The 18625-nt window shown below is 31.1% G+C and overlaps 1 long non-coding RNA gene across 1 annotated transcript; it reads right to left on the bottom strand.

Moving 5' to 3' along the window:
• Positions 1-7209: 7209 nt before the first annotated feature.
• Positions 7210-17728, bottom strand: LOC145280163 (uncharacterized). Its single transcript, XR_013868564.1, has 2 exons — positions 17555-17728; positions 7210-9300 (listed from the first exon to the last, which is right to left on the bottom strand). It is a non-coding gene; the product is annotated as an uncharacterized LOC145280163 (long non-coding RNA).
• Positions 17729-18625: the final 897 nt, after the last annotated feature.

The raw sequence follows: 18625 nt of genomic DNA on the forward strand, positions 1-18625 counted from the left end.
TAGTCGCATGCAAGTCACTCCATCGGTCGGTCTGTAACACATTTACATTTTATTTTATTTTTTTAAGCAAGGGGTATGGAGTAACATTTTTGTCCCCCGATTTATCAGAGAGGGACCTATGTTTTCAATGGATCCATCTGTCCGTTAGTCCGGATGATTGACGGATAACTGTCCATTAGTTTTTTCTGAAATTTTTATTTAAGTCATTTCAACCAATTTTTCGGTCATTTTAGTTTATCTTTAAGAATTTCATGTCAATCCTACATTCACGCATTCATTCATTACACGAGAGCATGCAACTAATGGCTATCGGCCTTGTTTTTTTAAAAACCATATTGATTTTTTTTAGTGGAAGCTTATGTTATGCTTAGATTGTCAAGTAAATATTGGATGCTGACGACAATTTTTTCTATTTCATTCAATGTTTTCGTTTTTAGATATTTAAAAAAATTCACTCGATAAAGAAGAATTAAAATATATTAAATTAAAAATTCATGTATTTCTTTGAGAAAAGAAAAAATTCATCGACTGTTTTTTTTAAGGCAAAAGCTTATAAGTAAAACTTGACTATTTTTACCTATGGAGACACATATTTCTTCACGCACAAGGCCAGACGGCTAATGCAAACATGTCGTTTTTACATCCTTCTGTCCATCCATAATTCTAAACAAGAACAAACATTGGTTCGTCGTTTCGCTAACACCGTAAAAATGCTTACGTAATGGTGGTGTTTTCAAATAGTTGTTTAAAATATTCTTTTATTAAAAAAATATATGGAATTTAAAATATAAAATATAAATATGGATAAATTCTGAACAATGAAGAATTGAACTACACATTCAATATTATTTTTTATAGGTAAGTGATTTTTTCGAATTTATATCGATTTTTTATAATCGAAGTAATTAAAATTTCGTTGATTTTCTTCAAATCTTTTTTAAATAAAACCGATTTAAAAAAACAAATATTGCATAATTTGCTATTACACCTGTTTTTTTTTTTTAATTGGTCTTTGCTTCTTGAATTAAAAAAAATTAGGGTTTGAAGTACATTTTTCAAGTAGTTATAAGCTTGTAAAGATAGGCAGTCAAATTATTCAATTTCTTTCACGCATTCTTAAGATCTGTTTCTGACACTGCTAATGATGCTGATGTTAAAGTCGAAATTCGTCAGAACATTACCCCAAAAGAAATAGAAGACAACTTGATCTTTCGTGGTCGACAATTTAAAAGATTATCAAATCGACTATTGCTATTCCATGGATAATACGCCAAAAGTATTAACGAAGCAATGAATTCAGAAAATTGTTATCAGTGGAAAAAAAACAATGAAAAACGAAATAGATGCTTAAACAGAAAATAATACCTATTGGGTAGTACTTTTCCCAAAAGATAAACGTCATTTCTACAAGATGGTTCTTTACAAAAGACTACGTCAGGCCTTGAACAGTATAAAGCTATATTTGTTGCCAAAGGATTCTCTCAGATTTATGTTATAGAATATTTTTCTACGTTTTCACCAACTGCAAACCTAATGACAATCAGAATTTTAATTGCAAATTGCATCACAATATAACCTTAACATCTATCAAATGGACATGCAAAATTTAAATACCTGACTGAAATTTATATTATCCCTCACGAGGGATTCATAATTAAAAATGTTTCATGTAGAGTCTTAAAAAAATCACTCTATTGTCTAATGCAAAGCGGTCGATGCTGGAATACAGTATTTCATGATTATATGATTGAGCAACAATTCAAAGAATGCCCAGTGGACCCTTGTTTGTATACTCAAAACAAAGACTACTGATTTTAGTTTAAGGGTCGATGACATTTTAATCGCATCAAATTGTGTCATAATGTTAACCAATGCTAAGAACAGATTAAATAAAAAAAATTAAAAACGACCGATCTTAGCAAAATATCATGGTTTCTGGGCATACAATTTACTCATGAAAAGGGAATTATTAAAATGAATCAATCGAGGTACATTTGATAAAATCCTATTAAAGTTTGGAATGCAAGAATACAAGGAACGCTTTACACTGATCGAAAATGATATCAACAAAAATACAGACACAGAATCTGAAATAATTGACGATAAACTATACAATGAAATTTTATTATTTTTTTTTCACACAGTGATCACCACTTATCAAGGCCCGGAAGCCACTCAGGGATAAGGGTTATTGCAAGTACATTACGTTAGTGTGGAGATTTGATGAAGTGTTTACTTAAGGGGGCGGTTCATTAGGAATTTGTTAACCTTGGACTTGAACACATCCAAGTTGTAGTCTGGTGGGAAGCAGGCAGACGGAACAGAGTTCCACAGGCGTGCAGTTCTAAGAAAGAAGCTTTGTTCATGGAATCCGCGTTTTGATTTAGGCACAGATATAGAGTGGGGGAAATTTTTCACAGTGGATTCAGCTAGACGGGTGTCTTTCGTGAAAGATTGACGAGGGGGGACCAGAGATTGGAGTTCAGACGAGCACCTGCCATGGAAATAACGATAAAACAAGGATAGGCTCGCAACGTCTCTTCTGTGGGAGAGAGGTTGCAGGGTAGAGAAAAGGGCATCCCCCACTAAGCCACGAAGTCTATTTTGTACTCTGTCAAGGCAGGATAGGCTGTTTTTAGCAGATCCCGCCCAGATATGGCAACAGTATTCCATCCTTGGACGTATTTGGCTTTTATATAGATAGAGAATTGCATCAGTAGTGAGATATCTTCTGGAGCGGTAGAAGGATCCCACCATCTTTCCAGCAACCTTGGCAACAGACTTGATGCACGTGTTCCATTTCAGATCAGAAGTAAAGGTCAAACCCAGAAGCTTGTCAAAACACGGGGCCTCACCCAGACGAGAGCCATCCATCACAATTGATGCCAGATGGGGATCAGAGCGTTGATGATGTAAGGAGTTTGGTTTTGGATGCATTAATGATATGAAGCCTTATCTACTTAATGACTGCTACGAGACTTGACATATGTTACACAGTAACAAAACTATCACAAAAATTATCAAGATCCACAATTAAGGATTTAACCAGAACTAAACAAGTCCTCCGTTATTTAAGAGCAACTAAGAAACCACATTTAGTATTTAGAAAATCAATGAGTTCCCTAAAATTAGAAGGGTTTTCAGATTCAGATTGGCGAAACATTGAGGATCAAAAAAGTATATCTGAACATTGTTTCAGGCTACCAAAAATGGGCCTATTATTTCATGGAAATGTAAAAAGCAACAGATTGTATCTCTCTCTACATGTAAGGCGGAATTTATTGCGCTCATGTATATTGCACCAGAAGCTATTCTAAAGACTACTTTTGAACCAGAATTAACTAAAACTCCCGTAATAATTAATACATAGTCTAAGCGCAGAATACAGTAATTCACCAAGCATATAGATATCTAAGCATACAGATATCAAATATCACTCCATAAAAATGAAGTAAAAAAGGATTCATTATTGTAAATTACATAGCATTAGAGCAAAATATCGCCAATATATTCACAAAATCCATGAGAAAAATAAAATTGAAACGTTTTGCCTCTAAACGTGTCGGAGTTTGACTTTAAATAACTTTTCACAAGCCCAGATATATATTAAAAATTGTCTTGTTCAAGACGTTAAACTGCATCCATTTTGTTTGTATTAACACTTTAACATACTAATGCATAATACTTTTACTGTAATAAAAAAAATGTTGAAAGCATTTTCTTTGTATTTTTTCTTTACAAATACCTTTTACATGCTTATCTTAAGGTATGCGGAAATTAAAATCGACTTTTTTAGTTTTATTTTTTGCACAATACTTCCTTTTTAATTTACTGAAAATTTCCTATTTTCTTTTACTTTGTTTAATTTCACTTAACAAACAAGTGAAGCATGCATGGTCCCCGTGCATGCACAGTGAATGAGGCATAAAAAATTACTAAGTTCAACATTTGCCCCTCCCTATTTAGCCCCAAAAGATCCCAGAGGACGTCAAATCCTAGTGAAAATAAACAATAGGTGCAGTTTTAGGCCTTAACATATGTAAATTTAAATCCTGCACCATGCAAAAAAAAAAGAAATGACTAAGTCCATCATTTGCCTCCACCATTTAGCCCTCAAAGTCGCTAAGGCCTTAACATATTTAAGTTCAGCATCATGCAAAACTGCTAAATAGACATACACAGAAAAGTTTGGACAAATATGGTAAAATGGTCGTAAAAATGGAGTTTTTATTAGCCCTAAAAGAGCCCCTGGGACACACCCAAGAGTTATCGTGAAGTATAGACAAACAAAATTATATAAAAATCAGTTAGTTACAACTTTTCAGAAAGTTTTATAAAAATTTAAGGCATCAATTTTTTATTAATAAGCACTAAAGTGTCAATTTTAGCCATTTTAACCCGAAAGGCACTCCTAGGAGGGTGGCAACCGAAGTTTTCCTGGAAAATCCATTCTGTGACTTTTTTACTCATATCAAGTTTAATGTTTATGCAAAATTTTTTAAAATTCCAAGGCATATGTATTGAGAAAATGTGGATAGATTAACGGATAAGGGTGAATTTACAGGTCCACCCTCCTTTTATCAGGGGACAAAATTTTTTTTTTTCACGGACACATATTACATGTGTGTGTATATATATATATATATATATATATATATATATATATATTCATTCAAAATTAAAAAATAGTTTCCTTTTTTCACATGCTCACCTTTTGAAGATAAAAATATAAACCAATTTCTTTTATTTTTTCTACACATACTTTTTTTTAACAATACAACAAAAGTAAAAAATGGCTTCTTTTTATATGCTCCAATTTTAAGATTTGAATGACTTCTGTTTTTATTTTACATAATTGAAGATATAAATATATATTTATTTTTGAACAGAATTAAAAATGAACCGAAAAGACTTCTCCATTATATAAAAAATAGGGGCTGTTTTAATATTTGTGATTCACAATGGGAGTATGCTTCCTAAAACTTGAGAGATTCTATTTATAAACGCTGCTACTAGGAACTGACAAATCAAATTAATTCACGTTCGGCAATCAATCAATCAGAGATCAGAATTGCTCCATCAAAATTAAACCTTTTAACATCCCAGCACATGATTTTTCGTGTCAACATGAAAAAGATCGTTTGCTCTTTGGCTGCAAAATTATAAAGTGTGAAACATGTAGAGAACAGCTGCCCACTGAGAATTTTTCATCTCTAGGATTTGTATAGAATAATTACCTGTCGGAAACTCTTCTGAAATTAAACATGGTTTCCAATTCAAGAAATGAGTTTAATTTATGATAAAAGAGGAGATACTATTTAAAGTCGCCATAAATCATTTCCTCTTTTTGCCTATTTTAAGACTAAACATTAAGCAGAATTGACTTTTCCAGGGCATTCATCGTCAAGCACAAATACCAGCTGACATAATATTGTAAGCAAACACAGAGGAATTTGATGAACAATATTATCATTAATATTTTTTTGTGAATTAGTCCACTGGACAAATTATTCCTCATAATATATAAAAACCAATAAAGGATTGATTCTATAATAACACATACGCAATCTGCATAAATTAAAATATCATGTTTAAGTGTATTGGACGACCAGGCAACGTGTTTCAAGTAAACTCTAAAAAGACATATTTTCACTTACTTCAAAGATAATTTCTCTCATGAATTTCTATTTGACGTTGTCAATAAGCAATCAGTGAAACTTCAGCTCAACACATTAATAACATTATGTAAAGTATAACTTTTTCATAGCTCTAAAATAATCTTAGATTTTTATAAAGAAAAATCACTACAATTCAAATAGTAAGTTTTCAAACATTCAAACTCCTCGGCTTAACATCACAGGGAACATGAGTTAGAACAGATACATTGAAAGGATTGCCAAGGCTGCTGCGAAGGTGGGCTCTGTCTACCATGCTAGAAAGTTACTTATGCCTGAAAGTATCCTGTACCTCTACAAGGCCACGAGTTGCCCATGTATGGAGTATTGTTACCACATTTGAGCTGGTGTATTTGCTACTAGACTCTCACTCCTGGACAAGGTTCAAAAGAGAGTCGCCAACCTGATAGGTCCTAAACTATCATCTATGCTTCAACCTGTTCCATCGATGAAATATTGTATTCCTATGCTTGTTTTACAAGTATTGTAATTGTGGATGCCCCGACAAACTACTAGCCCTTGTATCCTCTCACTAGCCCTTGTACCCTTTCAACGTAAATACCCCCGATAAACCCAACAAGCAGCAAAATCGATTCTTACTTATGATGCTAAATGTTTTGCAAGGGGCATGAATTCAATTTTAAAATCTTTTAAATAATTTAACAAGGGACTGAACCAGATCTTCTAGGCCATGAGCAAATGCTCTTGCAATTATATCAAATGGGTTGGTAGTATTTTCATTACCTATTGCACAAAATATTTGAATTATATAAATTTTCTAAACCTGTAAGAAGTTAAAACGTGAGACATTATACAGGAATCAGATTCATCTTTTATCTCATGTCATGATTTTTATTAAATTTAAACACTGTGCTGGTCCGATCAATTAACTTAATGTTGAATTTTTTCATATAGAATTTTATAATTACACTAATATTTGATACAAAGGTGAAGATTTACATTGAGTCTTCTTTGAAAGGATGAATTATATATTCAGACGTCATGAATGTTTTATACATGATGTACTTGTAAATTTCTCATGAGTAAATGATGAAAAAAAATTCAAAGATTGAGCTTATTTAGCAATGTCTGTATGCATGTACAAATTTTAGTTCTATGCCTTTAGGATGAATTAGCCACAACATCACAAGAATAAGGTTTTCTCTGAGAAACCTTTCTGTGGATAAGACTCTGCTCTATATGAGTTGCATGTATATATGATGCTAACTTACAGATCTCCTTTACTTCCTAAAACACAAGTAAAGCCGTAAATAATATTTAATCTGCCAAAATAGTCCACATAACTAGGTGATAAGTTTTCTATTTTTTTACCTCTGATTTTACCAGATACTATGGAGTATTCAGCTTAGTTTAAGGTGCAGCATTATTTTCTACTGAAAGGGATTTAATTAGGTTTTGAATGTTATGTTATTTTTATTTGAATATTTAATCATAGTTTACTCCTAAGGGAAAGTATTCTCATGTCAAGATGTCCAGATAAACTTCTATACATAGAGACCAAAGAAACATGGAGTGGTATCCAGTGAATATTTTAATGTGCTTTTATAAATATTATTTTATAAAAACGTATAACATTACGCTGAAACTGTGTTTGTTATAGTTCAAACTTCTCTTGGACTTCCAAATTGTCTGGCACCAGAAACAAACAAAAATAAATAAATCCAACTCAGCTTTTCTTTCTTTTTTAACACAAGTCGTTTATTACTATTTTTCTTTCTCCTTATATTGACGCCATCTTAAAAGTTTCTTACTGCCACATGTTCATCTTATTTGGCATTCATTACTTTCTTCTGATCACATGCTTGGCACAGCTGGCCCATTTTTGCCTTCACTTTACATGCTTATCTGTTTTGGCACCAGTTTTTTTCCCCGACCACAGAGTGTTCATTTTTTTCAGATGCAAGCTTCAGCACACTAACCAATTTGCATATGCGTTCAAACACTGCTCCTGCTGCTAATGCAATCGCTTGCTATCTATCCTTCAACTGCTGCTGATATTTTCATATGCGCTTATATGCACTGTTATAAATGTTGAGCATAATATTTAACCAGAATAAACTTTTTCTCGAGTATGAGTTTTTGCATGTCTTTTTAAATGTGACTTTTGAGAAAATGCTAAATCACATTCATCACAAGAATAGGGCTTTTCCCCCGTATGAATTTGTATGTGTCTTTTTAAATTTGATTTATCTGAAAAAACTGAAGCACATATTTCACAAGAAAAGGGTTTTTCTCCACTGTGTGTTCGTATGTGAAGTTTCAATGTTGACTGTCTTGAAAATGATGAGTCACACACTTGACAGATATAAGGTTTTTCTTTAGTGTGTGTTCGTGTGTGGAGTTTTAACGTTGATTCTTTTGAAAATGTCCAACCACATATGGCACAACAAAATGGTTTTTCTCCAGTATGGATTCTTATGTGGAGTTGTAAATCTGATCCATTTGAAAATGACGAACCACACACTTGACAACAATAAGGTTTTTCTCCAGCGTGTTTTCTCTTGTGAATTTTTAATTGAGAATTTGTTGAAAATGATGAATCACAAATGCCACAAAAAACAGTTTTTTCTCCAGAGTGAGTTTGCATGTGATTTTTAAAAACGAATTTGGTTGAAAATGCTGAGCCACATATTTTGCAAGAATATGGTTTTTCATCCATGTGTGTTCGAATATGTGCTTTAAAAATAGACTTGGTTGAAAATGTAGAGTCACAAAATTGACAAGAGTAAGGTTTTTTGTCAGTGTGAGTTTGCATATGACTTTTGAAAGTGGACATTGCTGAAAAGGCAGATTCACACACGTAACAGAAATAAGGTTTCTCTCCAGAGTGTGTTTGCACATGTGTTTTTAAGTCTGATGTTATTGTAAAAGATGAACTGAAAACTGAACAAGAATATTGTTTCTCTCTGCTGTGAGTTTGCATGGGTTTTTTAAGATAGAACTCTCTGTAAAAGATGAGTCACACACATGACAAAAATAAGGTTTCTCTTTAATGTATATTTGTATGTGAATTTTTAAATTGTATTTTGCTGAAATTGTTGTGCATAAGAATAGGCTTTTCTTCCCAGTTAATTGTTTATTTTCATATATTTTGTTGACAATGCTTAGCTGAACGTTAATAACAGTTGGTAGAGTATGATTTAAAGAACAGAGAGTAACTATTAACAAGTACTGTGGTGTCTGGTCCTGAAGATATCTTAGTAATAATGTGGTAGAAGCAGGAGACAAAATGGAGAGAAACAAGTATCAAGGGTTTGTGCTAATCAATCGCCATTAAACTACTAACTGTTGTGCCACACTCTTCACAAGATTAACGTTTTTCTCACATATGTGGTTGCATGTTTATTTTCATGTATTTTATTGACAATGCTTAGTTGAATGTTTAAGAGATTTTCTCATGTAGATTTTTAAATATAATGACTTCAAAATTATGAATTAAACACCTGATACTCTTTATAAGAATTGGATAGATCTGTATGGTTTATATCCTTTATTGATTTTAAATGAGATCGATGTACTTCATGCTTCATGAGATCGATGTACTTTGTTTTAAATAATGATTTTCTTCCATATTTTCTTATCAAGTCTTGCTTTGTTGCTGTCTCTGCAAATGAATAAAATGTCTAAGTTAGTAACATAAAATAAGAAAAAAAAACACAAATTTGATGTGCGTCTAACTAAAACATTAATTATTAGAAATATTTATCAGTATTAGCATAATGTTAAGGTAATTAAAAACTGATAACTTCAAAATAAAACAATATAAACATTTGATATTCAGTATTGAATCTTAAATAAATTTTGAAAGTGATAAACATGAGATAAAACTAAAAGCCTAGAATGGCACAAAGTACTTATCTCAAAAGAATATAATATAAAACAATATGGGATAAATTGTTTCGAAAATATTATTCTGATGAAGTAGTACTCTTATCTTTAATTCCTATATTCTAATTATGCATCTGGAAACATTTGCAAGAAAGGAAAATGAAGCCTAATCATTAATGTCTGGTTTGCAAGGAAGTGTTTTTCTCCTTATATAAATATAGATATTTCAGACAAATCTTTTATCTACAGAGTTGAAAAAGGTTTAAGAGTAGATATATAAAAGTATTCCATTGTGAGAAGTGTAACACACCACTCGAGAAGTTTCACTCTATACATATAGATGGCACCAGTAATAAAAGCATATATATGATTTTTATAAAGAAATACCCTTAAAATGGCACATGATAGTAAAGGATATGTTTGATAGTATTAATCCAGTGATTTTTATTTGCAGGCTAACATTGAACCATAAACTGGAATCTGAGCTCAGCAGGTCAATAAGTGCGTCCTCAATATCACCAAAAGCTCTATAGAAGCGGAAGTGGCATCCCATAGCTTAAAATAAGGGAGTGAGTGAGATAAATGAGTTTGTTGGATGGCTTTGGACCGAGCAGTACCTGTAAGAAATGTCTTAGGATCATTTGTAAATAAAGGAACAAATAACCCACCAGTTGTCTATTAGCCCAGATTATGTGCAAACAAAAGAGAACAACTAAAATGGTCCTTTATTCAAGCTAAGAGTATTCTTTTCTTCATGTTTTTGTGAGTCTTTAATTGCAAACGATAATGTTCCCCCTAGACATGAGGTAGCATTTTATTGTGATGTAATTATTTGTTATTTGTACTGATAACAATTGTGTATTTTTATGACTTAGAACACATTGTACTGATAATAATTGTGTATTTTTATGACGTAGAACACATTGTACTGATAACAATTGTGTATTTTTATGACTTAGAACACATTGTACTGATAACAATTGTGTATTTTTATGACGTAGAACACATTGTACTGATAACAATTGTGTATTTTTATGACTTAGAACACATTGTACTGATAACAATTGTGTATTTTTATGACTTAGAACACATTGTACTGATAACAATTGTGTATTTTTATGACTTAGAACACATTGTACTGATAACAATTGTGTATTTTTATGACGTAGAACACATTGTACTGATAACAATTGTGTATTTTTATGACTTAGAACACATTGTACTGATAACAATTGTGTATTTTTATGACGTAGAACACATTGTACTGATAACAATTGTGTATTTTTATGACTTAGAACACATTGTACTGATAACAATTGTGTATTTTTATGACGTAGAACACATTGTACTGATAACAATTGTGTATTTTTATGACTTAGAACACATTGTACTGATAACAATTGTGTATTTTTATGACGTAGAACACATTGTACTGATAACAATTGTGTATTTTTATGACGTAGAACACATTGTACTGATAACAATTGTGTATTTTTATGACGTAGAACACATTGTACTGATAACAATTGTGTATTTTTATGACTTAGAACACATTGTACTGATAACAATTGTGTATTTTTATGACGTAGAACACATTGTACTGATAACAATTGTGTATTTTTATGACTTAGAACACATTGTACTGATAACAATTGTGTATTTTTATGACGTAGAACACATTGTACTGATAACAATTGTGTATTTTTATGACTTAGAACACATTGTACTGATAACAATTGTGTATTTTTATGACGTAGAACACATTGTACTGATAACAATTGTGTATTTTTATGACTTAGAGCACATTGTACTGATAACAATTGTGTATTTTTATGACGTAGAATACATTGTACTGATAACAATTGTGTATTTTTATGACTTAGAACACATTGTACTGATAACAATTGTGTATTTTTATGACGTAGAACACATTGTACTGATAACAATTGTGTATTTTTATGACTTAGAACACATTGTACTGATAACAATTGTGTATTTTTATGACTTAGAACACATGGTACTGATAACAATTGTGTATTTTTATGACTTAGAACACATTGTACTGATAACAATTGTGTATTTTTATGACGTAGAACACATTGTACTGATAACAATTGTGTATTTTTATGACTTAGAACACATTGTACTGATAACAATTGTGTATTTTTATGACTTAGAACACATGGTACTGATAACAATTGTGTATTTTTATGACTTAGAACACATTGTACTGATAACAATTGTGTATTTTTATGACGTAGAACACATTGTACTGATAACAATTGTGTATTTTTATGACTTAGAACACATTGTACTGATAACAATTGTGTATTTTTATGACTTAGAACACATGGTACTGATAACAATTGTGTATTTTTATGACTTAGAACACATTGTACTGATAACAATTGTGTATTTTTATGACTTAGAACACATTGTACTGATAACAATTGTGTATTTTTATGACTTAGAACACATTGTACTGATAACAATTGTGTATTTTTATGACTTAGAACACATGGTACTGATAACAATTGTGTATTTTTATGACTTAGAACACATTGTACTGATAACAATTATGTATTTTTATGACTTAGAACAGATTGTACTGCTTCTCAGAGGTAACACTATTTGAAACCAATTACAAATTACGATTATTAACTTTTGATTTACACGTATTTAAGAGAAACTTCTGTTGTAAATTCTTCAAAACAAGGAAAATATCTTATTTTTTTGTTTTGATAAAACATTGTTTTCTAATGGTAAAAGTGTTCAAGAAAAGCAATTGATTGAATTAAATCCTGTGAGTTTAGAATGAAAACCATGTGTATCAGAATCTCATTCATCAGACACAAAAATAGTCTCCAACATCTCAAACAGGGTTTGATAATGAAATGTGACCATTTCTGCAAATTAGTGACTGCAATAGAAATGCAAATTGCATTATTTTTCTTGATAATCATATCTTTATCCCTGCAAAACTGCATAATGTAATACTTAAGCACTTGCACATTGGATATCAAGGGACTTCATCCCAGAAAATATTTGCCTATAAATCACAATATTGACCAGGGTTCCATCGTTCCATAAGCCAATATCATGACAGCTACAAAGATTGCCTTCAACACACAACCTCTCAAATTGATTCTGACGATCCTGCTGAGTATCTATTCCAAAAGATTTCCATTGTCTACTTGAAAATTGAGAATAAACACTATTTACTGATTGTCAATCATTTCAGTGAGTGGCCAATAATCCATGATATCAGACATCTTGCCACAGATCAACTCTCAGTTGATATAAAAAGAGAAAAATGTTGTACATGTGGAGCCCTTTAAGAAATAAGTTCAGATGGGAGTTCTGATCCAAAATTTTAAAAGAAATTTAATTTTTTTTTTGTTTGGGACATTAAACACAGACTCTCTTCAGATTGTTAACTTCAATGAATAAGTTGAAGTTGCAGTTAATGTAATGCATTGTCCATGAAAAAATTGGCACAAACAGCATTCTCAATTCTGACAAAGTTGCCCTGGCTGTTTTGTAATATAGAAATACTCCAATGCAGTATGTTGGTTTCAGCTCGGCACCAATTCTGGTACACAGACAGCTGACGTATGAAATTTTATTTAATCTGACATATTACAATCTACAAACTAAGTGGATCCTAACAGCTAAAACATGAGAACAGTTCAAATTTTAAATGCAACACTGAAAGGCACGACAAGTACAATATTTGCACTAGAGAATGTCCTATAGAGATAACAGTGTTGACATAGGTTGAACAACACATGCAGAATTGTAGAGTCCTTTCAAACAGGCAATATTGAATAAAGTTCAATAGTTCAGGCCACATAACTTAGCAGAATCACAACTTCTTCTGAAAACAAAATTGACAGCACTCCAAAGATATTCACATTATTAGCCTTACTTCTTTTTAACATTTTCTCTTCACTGCCAAACACTTGATTCCTTCTCCTCCACAATATATCACTTCTTATCACAGCCACTCCTCTCATATGCAAATTATATTTTGAAAGTACACACCTTCATGATTTTTGAAGAGCATTTCACATCCTATTGACCTTACATCTCTAATGTGTCATACACAGCTAGATTTAATAAACCCTCACTACAAGGCAGACTAAACTAGCTTTTAATACATGGTCAAACCAAACCAGCCCTTTATGTACAGTCAAGACACACTAACACTTGTTACATAGCTAGACTAAACTAGCCTTCAATACACAGCCAAACTAAACTACCCTCGATACATGGCCATGCTACATTGGCTCTTGATGCATGGCCATGCAACACTGACCCTCAATGCACAGCTAGACACAAGTAGCCTTTTCTACATGGCTTGACACACCTAGCCCTTCGTACACTGCTAGATACAACTAGCCACTTACATACAGTCAGACAGAACTATTCCTCAATACATGGCTAGAAAAAAACAGCTCTAGATACTTGGCCAAACATAACTAACCTTGCACACCTTACCAGATATAGACACTTTTCTCACTTTTGTTATTCATGTTTCAGATATTGTTGGCTGGTCTCCATCAATTTAATTGATCTCATAATTTACCCTTGCTTTATTTTTATCCCACAATACTAAGAAATCAAATATTCTTTTCATATGTTCAAACGATTAACAATAGAAAAAATAACTAGAATCAACATGCAAAATACTGGTAAAACATTATATTTTTAGATGATTGATGAAATTTTGGGATGTGTTTCTGCCATTATATATATATATATATACATATATATATATATATATATATATATATATAGGCGACCTCATCTGTGTGTGCAGAAGAGTGTCTACCAAACTTCTCTCTCTCTCGTCTTTTGGTCAACAAACTTGAAAGTATTTGGACCAGTAGAACAAATTTTATATTGTCTCTGGCTGAAAAAAAAATCCTCTCTAAGAAGTGAAAATTTTTTAAAGTGATCTTAGCAGAAGTAACCCTATTGGACTTACTTTTCCCTATTTGCAAGTGTACAAATAAATATCCATTCCAATTGCTTAAATTTGAATGTTTACTGATTTATCTGTCGATAGCTCAAACAGTGACGATTAAGTATTTTGTTTCTACTCGAGCTGATGGCACTCAAACCATTGTCAGAAAAAAAATTATTCCAACGGTAAAGGTGGATTACCAAAGCTTCAGCAGTTTCAAAGGAATGCTCCTTACTCCCCCCCATTAGAGTCAAGTAACAATGTAAAGTAAGTAGGTGGAAACAGCCGGTAGAGTAAGATGTATAGAACAGAAAGCAACCAGTAACAAAGGTTGTGCTGCCTGGTCCTGAAAGTATCTTAGTAACAATGTGGTAGAAGCAGATGAGTTGGGGAGCAACGAGTAACAAGGGTTTGTGCTAATCAAACGCCATTTAACTAGCAACTGACATTGACTGGTATGATGCAGACTGTTATTACAAAATAGTGTGTGTCTCCTCTCACTCATCCAAATTTGAACTATGATTTTGATGCCATGAAATTGCTTCTAAAACAAACCAAATTAGGTTATAAAAATACCAAACTGTCAAACCTTAAACAGGACAAATTTGTAAACCTATGGCGGCTGCATCCTGTAATTTCGAATGCCATACATTTAATCTAATAATTCTGGTTTTATTTCAATATTTTGGTCTAATATGCTTTATATAAAATAAATAGTTTTCATATGGTTTTATATCTGTCAAATAATTTACAGCGATAAACTACTTAAAACCTTGGAAACATATAAAAATTATAATATAATAATAATAATAATAATAATAATAATAATAATAACAGTATGAACCGGCTTTCATAACTATGAGTGCTATCAGTTTTTACCTTTAATTAAACGTACGTTAGGGACTGCCAAAAGTCACCACAGAATTACCCCACCCTATATGTAACACGATGTAACTTTATTATAAATTAATATTACCAGTATAACTTTTGTACCATTTAAAAGAAGAGCAAAATAAAGCAGTAATAATTTTTAAAAATTTTTTCATCAAACGAAAATAATGAAATTGTGAGACGAAAATCGTGTTTACATAATTGACACTTTAAAATAACGTTCCCATGTAGTAGACATTCCGAACGTGAAAACGTACCTATATTTAATAAATTTAGCAAAAATCAATTAATGGTCAGATTTTCGTGAAATTTTCCATACTTATCCATTTTAGAATGAAATTACATATAAAATATAGTTTTCGTAAAATATGGGACGAGAAATATTTTTTAGTGTGTGTTTCACCCCATATTTATTTTTTCGAAATTCAAACAAAATATATTTAAATCTATCAAAATTTCTATTTATTATGAAACATAAGAGTTCAAATAAGTAAAAAGTTTTTTTTTAATTTAAATACACATATTGAACAAAAATTTACCTTGAAGTTGCAATTAAAAAATTGATATAAACCTTATATTATTATGTTATTTTTAAATAACTTTTTTTAAATTAATATATACTATAATCCGTTGAACTGCCAAGAAAAAGAAACTTCGCAAACATTAATTAATTTTTAAAAGATTAAAACGATTAAAATTCCATTATTTTAAAATGTTCTGTTACAACATAGACTTTTTAATTATATAATAATATTCAACCATTGTTTAAATCATTTTTTTAAATATTAAGTTTTAATATAAACATGACTCTTGTCAGCTATTTTATCGCCAGATTAAAACCAATTTGGAAATATTATTGCACAAATATTATGCATTTTGTAGGCCTCCCCTCATATTTTGTATGTCTCTTTTTACCGAACAAAATATGGAACCCCGTAGGTAACCAAAAGAACATTCAGTAAAACCTTATTTCATATTTAATATACAAATGTTTATAATATTATTAATCATTAATCTGTGTAAATCTTAAAACCTAACAAAATTATAACAAAGATTAATTATTAATTGCAGTTTGAAGAAGATAAACAAAGGTTTTAAAAAATCATTAAGTCGCTTCTGCTTTTCCATAATTCGTATAGTTAACAAAAATCTGACGTCACGGAAACATGCAGTCCATTCTTCACAATCGTTTGGCAGTCCCTAACGTACGTATATTTAAGAAATCCAGCTTCTGTTCAGTGTTGGCCATTTTATTTATTATCAGAGTTAGTCATTTTATTTATTATCGGAGATTTCTGTGTTAGCTAATGTTAATGACTCACTGACTGTCTATCCCTGACGTCATTCCAGCGTAAAAGAAAAAACAACTTATAAAAAAAAAAAATTTACTGTTACTTTTTGAAATAGAAATAACATATTCCACTAGTAGTAGGTTTCGAATCTCACATTTCATTCGTGTGTTTACACCTAATTAAATTGATTTCTTTGGAAAGTAAATAAAAACATATTTAGAAAAAGAGGGTTTGTATTACTGTACACATAGATTCGAAAAAGTTGTCAAAAAACAAATATATAACAAATAAATATTATCAAAGGCAAGATAAGCTACTTTTCTACCAAACTGGATACATTTTTTTTGTTTTTATTCAATGTAACATGTTTATTCAGCTCGAAAAAACATGCAGTGTTTACCGATGTATTGGAAAATTCAAAATGGCGCCCGACTCTCTCTTTAACACGGTAAGCTTGGAAAAAGGTGTTATAAATAATAAACTAGACAAAATACTATTAAAAAAACAAACAAACAAAAACACCGAATATATGTCAACTTACGTCACGGTAATATATAATGAGCGAATTTCTAGCAGTATTTTGTCTAGTTTATTATTTATAACATCTTTTCCTGAACTTACCGTGTTAAAGAGAGTGTCGGGCGCCATTTTGAATTTTCCAATACATCGATAAACACTGTATGCTTTTCGAGCTGAATAAACATGTTACATTGAATAAAAACACGAAAACTATATCCAGTTAGGTAGAAAAGTAACTTATCTTGCCTTTGATAACATTTATTTGTTATATATTTGTTTTTTGACAACTTTCTCGAATCTATGTGTACAGTAATACAAACCCGAAAAAGATAAAATGATCCAAGTAATATTATACTTACTTTTATTAAATCTTCTGTTGGTGGGTTAATTTAAATAAGACGACGGCTGAAAAATTTGCGACCTTAATGTTTTGATCTATCCCGCAGTCAACAATTAAAATGGTGACTTCCCAAAAATACAGTTTCGCATTTTTTTTTTTTTTTAAATAAAAAATGCAGAGGACAATTTCGAAATGAGTACCGATATCTTTAAGAATTAAAAAGTAAAAATACTTTAATTTTTGTATTTCAATATTTTACTATTTTCATTGAGGGTTTAAGAAGAAACGGTGACGTCATCGTCATAGCATTGAAAGTAAAGTAATTTTACCAGTTTCATTCAATTTATAACGATATAGGAACTTTTGATAAAAATGGCATAAGTAAAAATGACCCACGTAAAAATGGCAGCGATAAACATGTTAAAAGTAGATAAATTATTTAAAAAAGAAAAAAAAATCACAAGACAAAAACATACAGGGAAATTTAATGAGGTTATGAAAATCTTGGATAGAATACATAAGGGGAAAACGTGTCACATTAAAAAGAGATTATATTATCTTAATTCTCAATGTTCATCCCGTCGTTGAAAATCAACAACAAAAATAATATTCAACCATTGTTAGGTAAATACCTTAAACAAACAAACAAACAAAACGCCAATTTAAACATTTAGAATTGGGATTAGTTTCGCATATTTAACGTAAAATAATTTCCTATTTCCGGGCTATTGTAAGGGTAGTTAACTTTGGGGGGGGGGATTTGTTTTACAGTCCACAGATTCGAAAAAAAGTGGTTAAAAACAAAAAAGAAAACCAAACATATGTTTTGTATTACAATACACCAGCGCACGAAAAAGTGATGGAAAAATAAAAAATATAACAAATAAATGTTATCAAAGGCAAGATAAATTACCCTTCTACCTCTCTGAAAGAGTTTCTAGTTGTTTTACTTTAAAACGTTTAATCAGTTCGATAGGGACTGCTAAAATTCACCACAGAATTACCCCACCCTATATGTAACACGATGTAACTTTATTATAAATTAATATTATCAATATAACTTTTGTACCATAAAAGAAGAAAGGCAAAA

This window comes from Euprymna scolopes, chromosome 7, assembly GCF_053919585.1.
Source record: "Euprymna scolopes isolate OS-2025 chromosome 7, ASM5391958v1, whole genome shotgun sequence".
NCBI classification, from domain to species: Eukaryota; Metazoa; Mollusca; class Cephalopoda; order Sepiida; family Sepiolidae; genus Euprymna; species Euprymna scolopes.